This window comes from Pongo pygmaeus, chromosome 13, assembly GCF_028885625.2.
Source record: "Pongo pygmaeus isolate AG05252 chromosome 13, NHGRI_mPonPyg2-v2.0_pri, whole genome shotgun sequence".
Classification (NCBI taxonomy): Eukaryota; Metazoa; Chordata; class Mammalia; order Primates; family Hominidae; genus Pongo; species Pongo pygmaeus.
Genome location: NC_072386.2, coordinates 81,317,904 through 81,336,794, shown reverse-complemented (window position 1 = coordinate 81,336,794; position 18,891 = coordinate 81,317,904). Strand labels below are relative to the sequence as shown.

Sequence of the window (18,891 nt, the reverse complement as noted above, 5' to 3'; positions counted from 1 at the left end):
AATCAGGGGGCTTCCTTTTGGGGTGCTGGAAATGTCTTGGAGCTAGAGGTTGCACAACACTGCGAATGTACTAACTGCCATGGAACTATTCACTTTAATATGATTAACTTTATGTTATGTGAATTTCACCTCAAGAAAAAAATAATACAGATAAAAGAATATTCACATGAATTTCCAACGGACACAATACCAGCCTTTTCCATGGGGAGTCAATTGTCTCTCCAGGAGGCTGAACCCATTTGCACGTCTAGGGACAAGGATTATTTGCATTGCCTTCAGATATCTATGACTTACAGAGCTGTACAAAGATAGGCGAGCCCTGGGTGGCCCCAGTGCTCCATTCAAAGGCTGCATATGCCCAAGTCCAAGGTGGAATGAGGAGAAGATGGAGTCCACAGGTTTAGGAGGAAACCAGCTTTAGCCGATGGCAAAGGTGATGCTGCAGAATAAGGCGTGTCTGGAGATGGTGTCAGGAGTGACTCCTGCATTTCTTGGAGGCAAGGGGGAAGGTGGGCTCACTGGAGCACTGGGGCTTGAGGAGATGGTCCACCATGTGACAGAGTGAGAAGCTGAGGTGTCCAAGGCACCCTGGAGGGGCAGGACCACACAGGGTGCATGCCAGGCAGTTTGCAGCCCTGGGCTGGCTAAGGGCTTCTGTAGCACAGTGCCACAGCTGCTGGGGCACACACCAAGGGATCAGGCACACGAAATGCTCAATGACACACACAAACATAATTTCCCCTGACTTGTACAAAAAATAGGGTGATCACTCCGCTCTGAGTTCCCACGCAGTGATGCAGACTCATTTTCAGAAACGCCTTTTCTTTCTGCCAATCTAGAATTCTTTCCGGGCTCCTCAAACACCTCTAAGAATCCACAACCTTAGACAGAGGGCTGCCTGGGGCCTTTCCCTTCCGGCTTTCCCCAGGCATCCACACCTACAACACCTGGGACACGCTAACACTCACAGGCCAGGTGAACACATGCTTGACTGCTCTCCATACGTACCGAGGGCTGCCCATGACCTCTGTGAGTGACCTTTCCGTCCGGACCATACACAGTGCATCATCGAGGGAGCAGACAGCCCCCGTGTGCACAAGGTCATGCTCTAGAAGCATCACTCACCCGCATGTGCACACTCTCAAGGCACAGCCAACTCCACTTTTCCACTGCAATTAGTACACAGTAATTATTACCCAAACCCAGCACGTGGAAACGTGGTCTGCAGCCTACATGGACTGTGTTTCCGGTGAGTTCTGTCCTTGTATGCAGCAGGGAGGTGGCTACCAGGTCACAAGCATTCACCTCGGAGTACACATGACGATGACCAATACGAGCCTGATGTCATTATTGGAGCCTCCTTCAAGGATGCTGCTCCCTCCCCACAGTGGTCTTGTTACTCTATAACAAGAAGTTTCTGAGCCACCAGCTCCAGAACGCAAGGCCCAAAAAAGGCCCTGTTACTCTTTTACAAGCAACCAGAGCAGAAACGAAAATGTCACCAACCTCCCAGAAAGAAACTGAATTATTCATCTGCAGCATTCACAGTCCCATGTGTGAAGTTAACGGGGGCTGTCCCCCTTGTTGTTCAGGCTGAAAAGTTTCCATGACTAGATGTGGGCACTCCTGTCCCAGCTTGTGTATCATGCCTGCCTCCTTCCTGGTGGCCACACAAGGACATGGGTACACGGCCCTTGCCCTGGTATGAGCACGTGCCCACCCTTCTCCTCATGTCCTCACGTCCCCAGCTTCCCGGCTCCTCACACCGTAGAACCTGGATGACCTTGTGAAAACACACACATCTGATGCTCCTTCCGAGGTCCCTATACCACAGCATCCTTTGAGCTCACAGCCATCCAGTTCCTACAATTCAGCCCCAAAGGAGACTAGGGCCATCAGTTACACAAGGACATACATGATGGAGGAGTTGAGTTCATTCTCCTCTTTTGAGTTACCTGAACTTCTTACAGTAAATGTGTTATTTGTTTAATACGGGGGGGCGGGGGAGGGGGAACCACACCTGGGAGCACATGATTCTTTTTTTTTTTTTTTTGAGACAGAATCTCACTCTGTTGCCCAGGCTGGAGTGCAGTGGTACGATCTCAGCTTACTGCAACCTCTGCCTCTCAGGTTCAAGAGATTCTCCTGCCTCAGCCTCCCAAGTAGCTGGGATTATAGGTGCACACCATCACACCCAGCTAATTTTGTATTTTTAGTAGAGACAGGATTTCACCATGTTGGTCAGGCTGGTCTTGAACTTCTGACCTTGTGATCCACCTGCCTCAGCCTCCCAAAGTGCTGGGATTACAGATGTGAGCCACCACGCCCAGCCTCATGATTCTTATAAATTGCTGCAAGGATATGCCCACAGCAGAAGCAGGGAGAGCTGGCAGTGGCACGTCCCACAGCCTCAGGCTTTGAGAGCAGCCCTCCCAGCCCCAAGGGCTCTCCCAGGGCTGGAGGTGCTTAGCCAGCCGTTTATGCCTACGTTACACATCAGAAAGATGTGTAACCTTTATGCCTACGCAGCAGAAAGAGAGCCAGCCTGTCCAAAGAGAATCATTTGCGAGAAGACATCAAGAGACTAGGGTAGTCGTGGTGTCAGGCCTACTCATCCAAACGACTTTGATCACTGAGAAAACTCAGCGCCGTAGGATGGCTCCAGGGGTTGCACAGAACCCCACTCCACTCCACCTGCAACAGGTATTTCCAAACCCTCCACATTTGCAGAAACCTATTTTCTTTCTATTGCTCATAAATCACTCTATTTTAAACCCCAGCATGACACAGATTTTTTAATTAAGTGAAGCAAAACTAATCTCACTTGAAGAACCACTACAAAACTGTGACCTTTTCCCTCACATAGGAAGATGCCACAATATCAGGGTCAGGAACCAAATTCCCCAAAGTCCATCAATGAAAAAATGTCTACTTTATGACCTAAGATGAAAGCTGACAACAGAGCGTTCAGAAGGACACACTGTCAACTGTCTTCAGTCCCTGACTCACCAAATGAAAAGTGACGGCAAAGCAATCTCTGCTTAAACATCACACTAAAAACGTACCACTCCTTTTGGCCTTATTTTTTGGGGGTTTTTCAAACAGGCTAATTTGTGGCCTTTATTGGAAATAAACAAAACATAAATAAATCAGTACCTATTAACACGCCACTCAGAATAATCACCTCAAACACTCTGGAAAAGTGGTGAAAATCTCAACCTCCCTCTAAGTAGCGGCTGCGGGTTTCTTCTCACTCTGGTATAAGGCTGCCCAGGTTCTCCCGGCGTGTAATGCTTGTGTAATGCTCGGGGGCAGCAATCTGAAACTTCTAGAGACACTGAAGTCCTGCAGGTCACTGGGGTAGCTCCTATTAACTCACCACTCAGGCACCAAAGGCTACCCCAGGGCTTAAAAGCCTTAATGTCCCTCCTGAGGCACCTCATTTGCTGTTCCCCAAGGCGTACCATGTAATCCAAGGGAATCCAGCCCCATAAGAATCTGGTAATACCTAGGACTACAGACTACAGTCCTGATTAGACTGGTTCCACACAGAGGCTGCATTTAAAACACTGGCTCTGAGGTCCTCATATGTTAATACATTCCCAATTCTCAATATCAGGAAAGAAGGAAATGTTATCACTACAGACCCCATAGACATTAAAAAGGAACACGGCAAACAACTCCGTGCACAAAGAGTCAACAACTTAGAGGAAATGATCAAATTTCTCAATAACAACCAACCACCAAAATTCACACCAGATGAAATAGATACCTGAGCAATACTATAAACAGGAAAGAAATAGAATATGTAGTTAAATACCTTCTGAAAAAGACATCTGAAAAGGCTCAGAGATAGTTTTATTGGCAAATTCTACCAAACATGTAAGGAACCTAACAACAATTACACACACTCTCTTCCAGAAAATAGAAGAGGAAAAAACATTTCCCAACTTAAATGAGGCCAGCACTATCCTGACAGCAAATCCAGAAAAAGACAGTACAAGAAGACTATAGGACAATACCCTTCATGAACACAGATGCAAAAATCCTCAACCAAATATTAGCAAACTGAATCCAGTAATATGTAAAAATAATGCACCACAGCCCAAGGGAGTTGATTCCAAAACACCAAATTGACTCAGTGTTCAAAAATCAATAAATGCAAGCCACCTACTCACAGAAGTAAAAGCACACAGGCATATCGATTTATATAGAAAATGCATTTAAAAAATTCAACATCCATTCATGATAAAAGCTCTCAGCAAACTAAACCTAGAAGAGAACTCTCTCAGCCTGACAAAGGGCATCTATGGAAAACTCACAGCTAACATCATACTTCATGGTGACAGACAGATGCCTTTACCCAAAGTCGGAAGCAAGGCAAGGATGTGCTCTCACTACTTCTCAACATTGCACCAGAAGTCTTGGCTAAAGAAACAGGGCAAGAAAAAGAAAGGAAAGGCACACAAATTGAAAAGAATGAAATAAAATGGACTATTCACAGACAGCATGACTGCCTATGTAGAAAATTCCAAGGATTTCTTTTTGTACAAAAAAGCTCTTAGAACTAATAAGTGAGGTTAAGCAAAGTCAGAGGGTCCAAGATCAACAACATAAAAGTGGTCATATTTCTATGGATTCTATCAACATTTGGGAAATTGATAAAGTGAACTGCATCAAAATTAAAATGGTTGGCTCTGTGAAAGATGCTGTTAAAAGAATTAAAAGGCAAGCTAAAGATTGAGAGAAAATATTTGCAAATCACATATCTGACAAAGAACTTGTATTTAGAATATATAAAGAAGTCTCAAAACTCAATATCAAGAAAATAAACAACTCAATTAAAATATGAGCAAGACTTCAACAGATACTTCACCAAAGAGGATACACAGATGGCAGATTAGCACATGAAAAGATGTTTTACATCATTAGCCGCTAGGAAATGCAATTAAAACCACAATGAGCACATTATATACACATTAGAATGGCTTAAGAAAAAAACTTAACAATACCAGGTGCCGGTAAGGGTACACAGTGATGTGGCTGGTGAGACTGTAATATGGTACCGCCACACTAGAAAAGATTTGGGCAGTTTCTTATAAGGATAAACACACACGGACCATATGACCCAGCAATCCCACTTCTGGACATTTATCAAAAGTAAATGAAACCGCATGTTCACAGAAAAGCTCATACACAAATGTTTACAGCAGCTCTGTTCAAACAATGGACTTACTGAGGGACAAAAAAAAACCAAACTATTCATACCTGCAACAGCTGGAATGAGCCTCAACGGCACTGTGGTGAGTGAAAGAAGCCAATCTCAAAAGGCTATGTACTGCGTGGTTCCATTATATGACATTCTTGAAAAGGTAAACTATAGGAACAAAGAGTAGCTCAGCAGTTATAAGTGATTGTGAGGGAGGTGAATATAAAGGGATGGTACGGGGAGTTTTGTTGGAGGATAGAATTTCTCTGTATTCTAACTGTGGTGGTGGTTACACCATCTGCACATGTCTTAAAACTCACAGAAATGCACACTGAGATAATCATTCTTACTGTGTATTAATTTTAAAAGTAAAGGAAAAGGAAAAACAAAAGAAAATGACTGCACCAATTTGATTGAAATGTCTTTTAAAATACCTTTATTTTTAGCCAGACACAAAAGGACAAACACTGCGTGATTCCACTTATAGGAGGTCCCTAGAGTAGTCAGTCACAGCGACAGAAAGGGGAATCAGGGCTGGGGAGTTATTTAATGGGTACAGAGTTTCCGTTTGGGATGATGAAAAACCTCAGGAGATGGAGGGTGGTGATGGCTGCCCAACAATATGGATGTACTTAATGCCACTAAACTATACCCTTAAACATGGTTAAAATGATCAATTTTATGTTTATTTTACCACAATTGTAAAAACTCATGTTCTTCCACAAGAATAGATTTAGAAAATTGTATTTGTATAAAAATAAAACAATAAAAGAAGTTCAAAAAGCAAAAAGCAAAAGTCTCTCCCCACCACACTCTCCAGATAACATCACTGTCAACAGCTTGCTGTACTTCATGTCAGATGTTCACAATCTTTATCATACACACTGGCTCAGGTGCATGCCGGCTCAGGTGCATGCCGGCTCAGGTGCATGCCAGCTCAGGTGCATGCTGGCTCAGCTGCATACAGGCTGAGGTGCATGCCAGCTCAGGTGCACACCAACTCAGATGCATATAGGCTGAGGTGCATGCCAGATAGGGTGCACACTGGCTCAGGTGCATGCCGGCTCAGGTGCATGCCAGCTCAGGTGCACGCTGGCTCAGCTGCATACAGGCTGAGGTGCATGTCAGCTCAGGTGCACGCCAACTCAGGTGCATATAGGCTGAGGTGCACGCCAGATAGGGTGCACACTGGCTCAGGTGCATACAGGCTGAGGTGCATGCCAGCTCAGGTGCATGCCAGCTCAGCTGCATACAGGCTGAGGTGCATGCCAGCTCAGCTGCATACAGGATGAGGTGCATGCCAGCTCAGGTGCATGCCAACTCAGGTGCATATAGGTTGAGGTGCAAGCCAGATAGGGTGCACGCTGGCTCAGGTGCATACAGGCTGAGGTGCATGCCAGCTCAGGTGCACGCCAGCTCGGCTACATACAGGCTGAGGTGCATGCCAGCTCAGGTGCACGCCAGCTCGGCTACATACAGGCTGAGGTGCATGCCAGCTCAGCTGCATACAGGCTGAGGTGCACGCCAGCTTGGGTGCACGCCCACTTAGGTGCACACAGGAATAGGGGCTTCTAATTCTGTGATTAAATGTGAAACAGAGGTCCTGGGTCAATTTGCACAATCCTTTTGACTTTAAAAGAGTCATGCTCTTTGCTTCCCACAAGAGGCAACTGAAAAGTAAGTAAAACACATCCCAAGGCTGAAGTCACTAGTAGGGGGTGAAGAACACAAGATGGCAGCCACCAAGGGCTGGGGAGTAAAAGTCCTTTGCAATTTCTGACTGTTGTAAGAACTCGATGAAGGCCAGAAAGGAGGATGAGTTGGCAAAGTTAGCTGGGATTGAGAAGATGATGGAGACAGGACATTTACAAGATGGACAGGAATGATCACTGGGCGTCCAAGAACAATTTATGAAAGCCAAATATACAGCCTTAAAATAGAATGTGGACCTAAACACCGAAAAGCACCCCCTTTTGTAAGATTTGTGACAAAAATTAATTTGAGTGGAGTCAACAGTCCTAATGGCATGGTGGACCCAAGAACCAAATCACCGCTAGCAAAACGGCAGAATTCATATAGCATTCAAAGATGTCCTGCAAGAGCTTTGGGCCTAATGATGTCAGTGCTTAATGATGTCTATGGAATATATAAAACTTCCTCAGCTACGTGAAGGCCAATGTTACAAGTCAATCAAAAGGAAAAACCCCAGGCCCTTTCCCTTTTCCCTCATTCAACTTAAGTAGTCTTCATTTCCCACAGTAGTAAATTTTCTAGATACATCTTGTAGACCTCAAAGTACTGGAGAGGGCCAGCCATGGTGGCTCACATCTGTAATCCCAGCATTTTGGGAGGCTGAGATGAGAGGAGTGCTTGAGCCCAGGGGTTTGAGACCAGCCTGGGCAACATAGTGAGACCCCATCTCTATAAAAAATGTAAAAAAATTAGCCAAGTGTGGTGGCACATGCCTGTGGTCCCAGCTACTCAGGAGGCTGAGGTGGGAGGATCGCTTGAGCCCAGGAGGTTGAAGTTGCAGTAAGCTGACACTGCACTCCCACCTGGGCAACAGAGCAAGACCCTGTCTCAACAAATAAAGTATTGGAAAGGAAGTGCTCATTCAACTTATCTTAAGATACTGTAAGATATCTGCCACTTTTCCTAAGATACTGTAAATGATACTACATTTTGAAATATGTAAGTTGTGCTATAACTACAACAACAACAAAACATTCTAGGCCTGAGCAAGCAGTGCTCCTTTCGGAGCTGACCCGAACCTTAAAAAGAAGCGAAGGCCGGGCACAGGGTCTCACGCCTGTAATTCCAGCACTTTAGGAGGCCGAGGCAGGAGGATTGCTTGAGTCCCAGAGTTTGAGACCATCCTAGGCAACACAGCAAGACCTCATCCAGAGGTCTAGATGAGGTTTTAGTAGACTAAAAATTTAAAAACTAGCCAGGCATGGTGGTGCACACCTGTGGTCCCAGCTACTCAGGAGGCTGACATGGGAGGACTGAAGTTCAAGGTTGCAGGGAGTCAGCCTGGGTGACAAAATGAGACCCTGTCTCAAAAACAAATGGCCGGGCACGGTGCCTCATGCCTGTAATCCCAGTACTTTGGGAGGCCGAGGCAGGTGGATCACCTGAGGTCAGGAGTTTGAGACCAGCCTGCCCAACATGGTGAAACCTCGTCTCTACTAAAAATACAAAAATTAGCCAGGCATGGTGGCACATCCCAGCTACTTGGGAGGCTGAGGCAGGAGAATCGCTTGAGCCTTGGAAGCAGAGGTTGCAGTGAGCCGAGATTGTGCCACTGCACTCCAGCCTGGGCAATGCACTCCATCTCAAAAAAACAAAACAAAACAAACGAAAACAAAACCAGAAAGAAGAAAGAAGTGAGGGCAGACAGAGGGCTACAGAGACTCCAGGCTGGTCAAACAGTGACAGAAATTTGAGTCCCCTTTCTCAGGTCCTCCCCAGGCATCCCCCAGAGAAGTAAGGCAGAGAGAAGATGGGTACCATGCCCACAGCAGCACTCTGGGTTCCCTGAAGGCTGTCTTCACGGTCCCCATCCCAGCCCAAAGGAGTTCCAGGGACTCTGCTGATGCATGGTACCAAGTTCTGGGCTCAAGTCCTCCCACCTCCCCCTTTGGTTGCCAAGAAATCTCCCTCCAAAGATGTCCAAATCCAAACTGCTGCTTCTAGACACCTGGCACCAATAAACCCCGAAGATAAACACAGCCTGACTCATTTACCCAGCCCTGTGCATCGCAAGCATTTTAGCCATAATTAACCTTCGCTTAAACCCTGTGTTTGTGCTTGAGTTTAGCAATCACCAGTATTCGAATCCAAATAAGAACATCACAAAGATTACAGTGGACAAATAAAATATAAACAGATCCAAATGCCTCCATGTTCTTAATTACTAGCTATGTTCCTTTGTATACACAGATGAAAGCAGCAACTAAATAGCCTGTGTAAACTGCATTTACATGAGTTTCTCTCTCTATGACTAGAAGCACTAAAACTCACCTGCAGAACCCAACTGAGCTTCAGAACCCGTGTGTGATTTTTATTTTTTCAGTGTGTACACTTCATTATCGTTTTCAAGCCCACCCTGGAAGAGGACAAGGGCTAAAACATAAAATATTAAGCCACTCTTCCCCAAGCTACAGACACATGTAGCTTGACAGACACATGTCAGCTTCTGCCTGACAGACATATGTCCCTCAAAGAAGAGAAAAAAGCCAGACAGATTCTTCCCACACCACCACGTTCCTCCTGGCCAAGCCTTTCCGTAGAGAAAGGCCAAGCTGGGTTCAAGACTGGAGACTCTGCTCTCAAGTCTGTGACTGTCAGCCCCTGCAATAGGGGTCCCTGCTGCGGAGGCCCCTGGTGTCTCACCCTGAAAAGTCCCAGAAAGCACTTCTGAGAGCAGCAGCTCTGGCTTTAGAACCTGAGGAGGGTGCCTGGGGATACAGGGAGGGTTTCACAGCTGCCCTGCTGGCACCATGTGGTCACCAGACCCCTCTTTCTCCCCAGCTCCGGGCCCACCCCGGAGGAGGCTCTCCTGGGGAAAAGGGTCGAGGTGCAGGATGAGAAAGAACCTGCAGAACCTGCAGCCGGAGGACAGACCAGCCACAACCTAGAGGCCATCCTGGGCTGCCAGGAATGACCTAGCTTTGTGAGAACCAATGTCACAGAGGCTGGGTAGGAAGCCCCAAGGGCCTGAAAGCAGGTGGGACTGAGACCCATGTCCCCACCCACCTGGGAGCCAGAAGGGGCCTGCTGGGTCCCCAGATCCTGAGCCTCAGCCAGCGAGAAGCAGGGAAGGGGACACATGCTGACCACCAGTCCCAGGAACAAACACCCACTCCTGCCACCCAACCACACCAGGACCGGCCCATGGGTCACAGCCTTGGCATGGGCTCAGCTCCCCACTCCCACCACACGGCCAGTGACCTGAGTCCCTCCTACCTCTGTGACCAGCTCCACTCTCTCACTTGTTCACCCATCAATCATTCATTCACTCCAACATTGCACCTGATGGAAAAGGAAGAGAAGAGCCACCTTTACCAGTCCTGGAGCTGGCACCCCTCTGCATTCCCCTACTGATCCATCAGGCAGCCCCCATCCAGTCCAGACCAAGCCTGCCGTGGACCACCAGGCTGTGTTTCTCCTGCCTCACTGTGACTGTTTACGGCAGAATTCACAGGATGGCACACAGGTCTGATAAGAGCACGCCAGGCACACGGGAGGCCAATGTCAGCAGGCTCACAGAGAGCGGGAAACAATGATATGACCATGGCTTGCACAAATATTTTTTTTCCCAGAAAAAGAAAATATCATGGAGGCAGAGCTCCCAGGCTTTCTGCTAATAAACGCCTCTAGCATGTCCAAGCCATGTCACATTTTGAAGGAAAATGAAGCAGTTTTTGGAAGGAGGACAACAGGAATGGTCCCCAGAGGCACCTAAGGTATTACTGATGCTTAAATATGGGGCCAGTGGTGACTGGAATGAAGCAACCGTCCTAAGAAGCAGAAGGTCAGCTGAGGTGTGAGCGCAGCTTGCACAAGGCCCCGGACCTCGCTCCTGGTGCCATTAGAATGTGAGAAGTGCCAACCTTCGGCCACTGCATGCTGGCCCGATGATCTCTGGGCAAGAATAACAAGCCCTGCCTGCTCTGGGGCAGGCTTCTGGGAGCAGGGCAACACCTTCATACAATACACCTTGAGCAAGCTCACACACCTTACCTAGGGCCCACACTGGTTTCTAAAACACAGCATGCCACAGGGCCTGTGCACTGGGGAGCACTGACCAGTGTGATGGCTGATGTCACATGTCAACTTGGCTGTGCCACAGTACCCAGATATCTGGCCAATCATTATTCTTGATACTTCTGTGGAGGTATTACTTTTTTTTAATGAGATCAACATTTAAAGCAGAGGCTTTGAGTAAAGCAAATGACCCTCTGTAATGAGGGTGGACCTTATCCAATCAGCTGAAGGCATGAATAGCACAGGCTGACCTCCCCCAAGGAGAAGAGCAGAAAGTTCTGCCTCCAGACAGCCTTCCATTGAGCTGCAATTCTTCTCTGGGTCTCCAGCCTGCTGTATATTTTAGACTCGTAGCATCTCCACAATCAGGTGAGCCAATTCCTTGTAATGTCTACACACGCATACACATGCACGCACCCATTAGTTTCATTTCTCTGGAGGACCCTGACCGACACAATCAATCAGGGACATGGCAAAGGTATCACACCAGGCTCCAGAGATGCCTCCAATCCCCACTTCGGAGCAGAACCTGACTGCGGAAGGAAGCCCCCATGACCACATGGCACCAACAAAAAGTCATGCCTTGAAGGATCTAGGCACATACACAGTATTTGGCTGGGATACTGGGCTGACCTGTCCAGGGATAGGAGAGCCGACATATCTGACCCCAGAGAAACACACCACATCACTGTACTACCATGTCAAATTCTCCCCAGGCCATTTCACTTTAGACAAGCTGGAGGCATGGAGGAGAGTGGGGTGAGTTTTAACTTTTGGCTAAAAATACAACTAAGACTTCCGTAAAATAAGTTTAGTAAGCCTCCTAATGAGAAGAGACTCCTAAATCCAAGAAACTCTCCCAGAATGCAGACTTCCAGCATGCTGTGCACTGCTATTCTGGAACCTATGAGCACACATGTGCAGGCAGGCACTCACACACACATGCATACATGCACAAGGTACATGCACGTACACACACATAAATGCTCACACACATTCGCATAAACACATGCATGCACCTCCCCCCCCCCCACACACACACGGCCTACTACAAACACTGCCAATTTCTTTTTCTGGGCTCCACCATTCACAGGGGCCATCACATGTCCTGCTAATCAATGCCTTGACAAGAGTATGTACACCAAGGAAAACAGTCAAGGGTGTGGCAGACTGGAGAGACTTCCACTGAAGGCCCCAGGGACACACGGCACACACAAGGGCACACACGGCTTCGCAGCACACTGCAGAACATACACATCTATGACACAGTGGTGAGCGAATAAAGCAAGGTGCATACCTCTGCGTGGCATGACCGCGGCTTTGGGGAAACACCCCCTCTATGGATGTGTGTGTACTTATGCATGCACGCATGTGTGTGCATCTGAAAATCGCAGAGAAAAAAACTCAGAAAGGCAGGTTGTTAATGGCATTTACCCAGCACAATGAAAGCTTTCACTCTTTGCTTTATCTTCGTTTTCTGAGCAATAAAAATGCCATTAAAATAATGGAAAAGTTAGTCAGCACATCTTACTTCCTGTTCACACTAAATATCCAACAAGCATTCTTGTAGAAACACTCCTTAAAAGCAAAGGCCCCACCGACAGAGAGAAAAACTCGCATAAAAAAGATAGAAGGCACCTTTCCTGTTTCCCCTCTGAGTCAACATGAAGTTATTTTACAAAGCAGAGAGTTTCCACCGTACTCTTATTTCTACAGCTCCCCACAAAGGCAAAAAGCAGCCGTGGTTTCCATTTTCCTGCTGATAAAGCCCTGCTGAAATATATCCTGGAGAAGGTGAAAGCCTGCCAGCCCTGTCTCCGCCCACCAGGGCCACCAGCTCAGCCCGCACAGTATTTCAATTGCCTTCTTGTGTGCTGTAACAGGTTGAAGAGATGCAATCTTGTTTGCAAAAAGGGTCTTTCTAGATGTAAGTAAGAATCTCAGGATGAGATCTCCCTGGGTTATCTGAGTGGGCCCTAAATCCAGGGACAAGTGTCCTTATAGATACACTCAGAGGGAAAGACAGACGCAGAAGCCACATGATGTTAGAGCAGAGACTGGAGCAATGTGTCACAAGCCAAGGGACACTGGGGCCACACAAGAGGGAAGAGGCAGGACGGAGGCCCCCCTAGAACCTCAGGGGAGCGTGGCCCTGCTGACACCTTGATTTTTACTTCTGACCTCCAGAACTGGGAGAATAAATTTCTGTTGTTGGAAACCACCCAGTGTGTGGTACTTTTTATGGCAGCTACAAGACATTCATCCCTATATCCCCTGTGCGCCTATGAAAAGGGATTGTTTCCTTCATGGTTCATTTACAGAGAAAGCAAGAAAGCCCCCAATACACGGACTATGAAAATGTGTGGGATGAGATGAAATGAATCATTCTCACTGCACCCTTGTTAGGGGTCTTCCTCTTGTTCACACTCCACTCTCCCACCCAAAACCTGAGTCCTAGGCCCCCTCATCCCCCACCCCACCCCAAGGCCCTTCCTTCCCCCTCCTTGGGCTGCCACCACTTTTGTTCCTGTCACTGCTGCTGTGTTGCATGTTACCCTGAACTCAGCAGCCTGCAACATGTTACTACACTCCCAATTCTGTGGGTGAGGAGCCTCAGCGGGCCCCAGCCTCAGTCAGCTCATCTCTGCCCCAATGTCCAAGGACACCAAAGCTGACACACCTAATTACCAAGGGCTACAGCTACAGTCCTTGGAAGGCCTGTCCCCTCACTTATCAGGGCCCTGAGTGGAGGGGACTGAATACCAGGGTTGCCCACTGGAGCTCCCATGGCTGCCCGTAGAGCTTGGGCTTCCTCACAGCATGGCTGCCAAAGGGCCAACTCCTTCCTTTGCATCACAGGGCTCCCAGAGCCAGCATCCTGGTGAACAATGGGGAAGCCACATTGGGGGTGACTCAGCCTCACACCCACCACATTCCATCAATCAAGGCAGTTAGGAGGTAACCCAGATCCACAGCAAGGGGACAGACACCCTGCATCTCAGTGACAGCAATGGCGAGATTGGCCACCATGTTTTAAAAACAACTACAGGTTTTCGCCCAGCTCAGCCACCAGCTGTTTCCGATTTGCTCTGAGTTCTAACTCAGTGTTTGCGACTTCAACACCTCAGCCCTGTCCTTGTTGGACAGCCTCACCCTCAAGATCCCCTCAAAGCCCCTGTATCCCCTATCAGTACACACACACATCCTTCTCCTGCTAAAAGTAACACGTCTTGTCCATTCTCCTCCAACCCCCAACCTCTCACTGCCATCCTAGAACCTGGGACACACTAGGCAGGCACTGCCTGCTCTCCGAGGGGTAGATGGCAGCAGATTGAGTGGACCCTGTGCAGCAAGAGACAGAAACTGTGAAGCTGAGAAACACCATGTTAGGAATGACAGAGACGTGCCCACCTGGCCTGGGTGAGCAGGTGGCGGTGGGGCGGGATGCACAGAGGGCACAGCTGGAGAGACCCCCAAGGGTCCAGCGAGGGAGGCGGGGCCCATCAGCAAGCAGCAGGAGCTGGTTCAGGGGCCCCTTCTCAGAGGAGAGGGTTCACAGCAGGACTGGAAACAGGGTGCCACATGGGAGGTCTGAGACAAAATTAAACCATAGGTGCCACCACGGAGACAAGACCTGCCCCAGGAAGTGGAGCCATAAGAACTGGAGGGCCCTTGGTGTCCTGAAAGGAGAAGAAAAGGCTAAAACACAGCCTGTGTGCAAGGATGTTCAAAATCTCATTCCTAACAGCCTCAAACTGGAACCGAGCGGGTAGCAGACACCCGTGGCGGATATAAATGTGCCTAAATTGTGGCAGACACACACACCAGAATACGAGATGGCAAGGCAAGAGAAGAAGACCCTGGGTGAGCTTAAGCCAAATGTCACAGACGTATGCTGAGTGACACGCACGAGGATGTGCTGCAGAATCCAAGGCACGCAGAGTCAAGCCAGCCAAGATTAACCTGCGCTGTGACCAGCTGGGGAGTAGTGAGCAGGGGGGCCCAGGGCCCTGTGCTCTGCTCCTCTTCCCAGGCATCGCAGGGCTGGCTCTATTTGTGAAGATTCAAGGGCCGCACACTGAGGCTAGGTGTGCTTCACAGTAAATTCTGCAAATATCTCACTGCAGAAGGAAGGAGGAGATGGAAAGATGAAAACAGCAAACCCGGTGAGAGGGCTTTGCCGCTGCTGCTTCCTGTCAATGACCTTCCCTCGACTCCAAGAGGGGAAAGGAGGCAGGGAGAGGGGTCACCGCCCAGATGAGTGAGGGGATCCACTGCAAAGCAGTGGGCCATGGGGCCGACCCAGCCGCTCTAAGAAGAAGGCAGCAAAACCAGTTGAGGACCAACCAGCTCACAGCGGTCAGAGCACTTGCAATGTCCACCGTCCACTGGCTGGCTGTATCCTGCTGCCCTCCTGGGACAAGTCCATAGAGAATGTGCACCAGCAAGGCCAGCAAGCAGGCCACACCTGGATCACTCTGACAACCACAAGGCCAGAGTCTCAGACCATGAAATCTGCTCTTCATGTCAGCTCTGATCAGACAGGCCCTTGGAAGAGTCACAATGCAAAGAACAGCACGGGCCACACTCGTTAGGGTTTACACAGGCATCAGCAACAGCTCCAATCCTCAGGGAAGCCTCCCAGCCATTCTTAGCCCCAGCAGCAGAAGGCCCCGCAAAGCTCAGGATAACTGCACTGTAGCAAATGTCTCCTGTGCAGCAGGAGGCACGCTCTGCCTCCTCCAGCAGCAAGGAGAGGGCCCCCAGCCCAGCAGTTTGGGGAGGGTGACACCAGCAGGAACGGACTCCTGGCCTGACACAATTCATGAATAAGGCTGTGCTTGGCAAAGTGTTTTTCCGTCTGTAGCAACTACAACGTAAGTGCTTGAACAGGCTTCAGAGTAGTCCTGACACAAAATGTCTCAGTGGAAGTCTCCAGATGACACCATCACTTATTTAGAGAATGCCACTGTGGCCTGAGCATGGTCTCCTCGCTGAGAAAAGAGAAAGGGGAGAGAGCGTGTCTGCATTCTCAGGGCTCCTTCATTTCCACCGCGAGACGTCTGCGCTAAGCCATCTATCCCTTCTGCAGCCCTAAATGTGCTAATTATTAAATGACACTCTCTTCCAGCTGAAATAAAACCTGTGCCCACTGGCTGGAGTTACAGAGCGGTTACTTGTAAATAAATGGAGTCTGCATCTCCCCAAAGGCTTGATTCCAGGTCCTGCAGCGACTGGTGTCTATTTTAAAAATCGCCTTCTCACCACCTCTCTGGTTTTGCCAAGCTGGCAAAAACCAAGCCCTGCTTCAACCGTGCTCTTGTGGAAGGAACTGGAACATGAGGATGGCAGGTCCCTGCACGGAGAGACCTCAGTCCCACAGAACATCCAGGACGCAGCCGCTGCTTACAGGCGAGACCAAGGGGGCCAGCGGCTTTGCAGGATTCCACATTTGAAACCCAAGCCACTGCCCTCAGCATTCAAAGACAAGCCAGATATCCAATTCCGCCTGCTCAAGAGCTTTGCTTTGACCCAGTTTCCTGCCCTGTTGTTCTCAGGCTTGCGGTCCAACACCAGCCCCTGGGGTAGGCACTGTGCTGAAGGCTCTAAGGCATGCCCAGCCCCAGAAATGTGGGGATTAGCCTCACTGAGAGGAAAATCAAGCAGTAGAGGAGTACACAGTCAAAGTCAGCCAACGTGAGAAATAAGATAATAATACATAGTGTATACATATTGACTTCATGCTAAAATTTTTACATTTCCACGCAGTTACACATAGGGCCAGATGTCACATGGGGGTCAGTAGTTCTCAATCTGGGGGTTGCAAACACAGTTTTTCAACAAACACAATCAAATAAAAATATCAGGGGGTGTCATAGATAGTTAAGAGTGGCTGTTGTGAGCAAAACTTAGTGGCATGTGTGCATCTGTGTGCTGCGTGTGTGTGTGTGTGTGTGTGTGCTGCCTCACAATATAAAATGCATGTGGGTCACTGTCATCGTCTGAAACCAGCCAGGCATGAGACACCCACACAGCCAGGCTTCCTGATGGTCAAGAAGCTTTTGTATTGTAATAAAAATGTTTTCGCAGTATGGTCCATGCACTGAAACCTCTCTGAGGCTTGGTTTCAAACACGACACTGAATTCCACATGTGTCTCAGTTCAAACGTGGGCAAGAAGGGATATTACAGGAGTCATCTCATTTAATAATCCTACAGTCCCCCAACAACCACTGAGGGACAACCCCAGTAAGGAAGGGGGCGGGCCCCACTGAGGCTGCGCACAAGGTGGCAGGCACAGAAGGGCTTCCGGGCTCCCCCAGGAACTGGAGCCTTAAAGAGGACGTTGCGGCCACCCCGCCCTGCAGGCCCACCTGCAGCTGGGCTGCATCTGGGAGAGGCAAGTGAGGGGCCGGCCGGCTTCACTGCCTGTGTGCCCTTTAGGAGCCGAACAAGCTGCAAAACACCCACCTGCTCTGGGAACGAGGCACGCATGACCAATCTAGGAAAAGTGTGCAAAGCTCTCAAGACTCTGATGCATATGGGGTATGTGTGTGTTGTGTGTGCTGTGGCACGTGCAGCATATGACTGTGTGGTGTTATGTGTGGGGTTTGATGTGTGGTGTGTGTGGTGTGTATGTGTACAGTGTGTGTTGTGTGCGTTTTGTGTGTGTGTGTGGCATGGTATGTGTATGTACCACGTGGTGGGTTTGTGTAGTGTGTGTGGTGTGTACGGCCTGGGTGTGTGGGGTGGGGAGGTATGTGTATGGTGTGTGTATACATGGTGGGGTATGTGTGTAGTATGGGGTGTTCGTGGTGTGATGTGTGGTGTATGTATGCAGTATATATGTAGTGTGTGTGTGGTGTGGTGTGTGTATGTAGTGTGGTGGCTGTGTGTGTGGTATGTGATGTGGTGTATGAATGTGTTGTGTGTTATGTGTGTGTGGTGTGGCAGGTATGTGTGAAGTGTGTGGTATGGGGACTGTGTGGTGTGGTATGTGCATGTATTGTGTGGTGGGTGTGTGGTGTGTGGCTGTATTGTGTGGTGTGTGTGTAATGTGTGTATACTGGGTATTTGTGGTGTGGGGGGTATGTGTGTAGTGTGTGGTATGGGGTGTGTGGTGTGATGTGTATGTGTGTGTTTGGTGTGTGTGTACTGGGTGTGTGGTAGAGGGATATGTGTGTAGTATGTTGTGTGGGTGTGTGTGTGTGTTCTAGAGCTACATTTTTCAATCTTTTCCTTTGTATTTCTCCTTTGTGATTTCCATAACAAGTATTGTTGCAGAAAATCAGAGAAATGCAGACAAGCACCAAGGAGAAAACAGAAGGCAGGTCATCAACTAAACATCTGACTCGCATTTTGGACATGGTCTAGGGCTTTCTAGGCAATTGTAAGTCCTTGCCGTGCATGTTGGTTCACAAACTGTTCTTAACACATGATGTATTATGCTGACTTCTCATCTCATTAGGCATATTTTACACTAGATTTTTAAAGAGTGACCAATGTTACTATGGCACATCCTGCCTAACTATTTCACTGTCAGTAGCTGCCCAGGTTATATCTGGATTTTCTATTTATAAACACTGAGAAACACACTTTTCAATAAATGCTTCTTAACATTCATGATTCTTTAAATAAACTAAATGTCTAGCTCATTCAGACTCCAATGGCCAAAGGGTACATGCGCCTTTAAAATCTTTAAAACATTAACCGGGCTGGGCACGGTGGCTCACACCTGTAATCCTAGTACTTTGGGAGGCCAAGACGGGAGGATCACCTGAGGTCGGGAGTTCAAGACCAGCCTGACCAACATGGAGAAACCCCATCTCTACTAAAAATACAAAATTAGCCGGGCATGGTGGCGCATGCCTGTAATCCTAGCTACTCGGGAGGCTGAGGCAGGAGAATCGCTTG

The 18,891-nt window shown here is 48.4% G+C and overlaps 1 protein-coding gene and 1 pseudogene across 16 annotated transcripts in view; one reads left to right on the top strand and one right to left on the bottom strand.

Annotated features, from left to right (window-relative positions):
* SEMA4D (semaphorin 4D) overlaps positions 1-18,891 on the bottom strand; it is a 134,403-nt gene that overhangs the window by 103,139 nt on the left and 12,373 nt on the right. The window contains exon 3 of one of the 16 annotated variants that reach the window (XM_054502195.2): positions 10,178-10,243. The exons of 14 other annotated variants lie outside the window; for them this stretch is intronic. The gene's annotated coding sequence lies outside the window, so the exon portion shown is untranslated. Of the gene's footprint in view, positions 1-10,177; positions 10,244-18,891 lie in introns of those variants that run through there. One more of the 16 variants, XM_063649660.1, reaches the window with a different exon arrangement.
* Positions 6,942-9,875, top strand: LOC129043510 (ubiquitin-conjugating enzyme E2 variant 1-like; annotated as a pseudogene).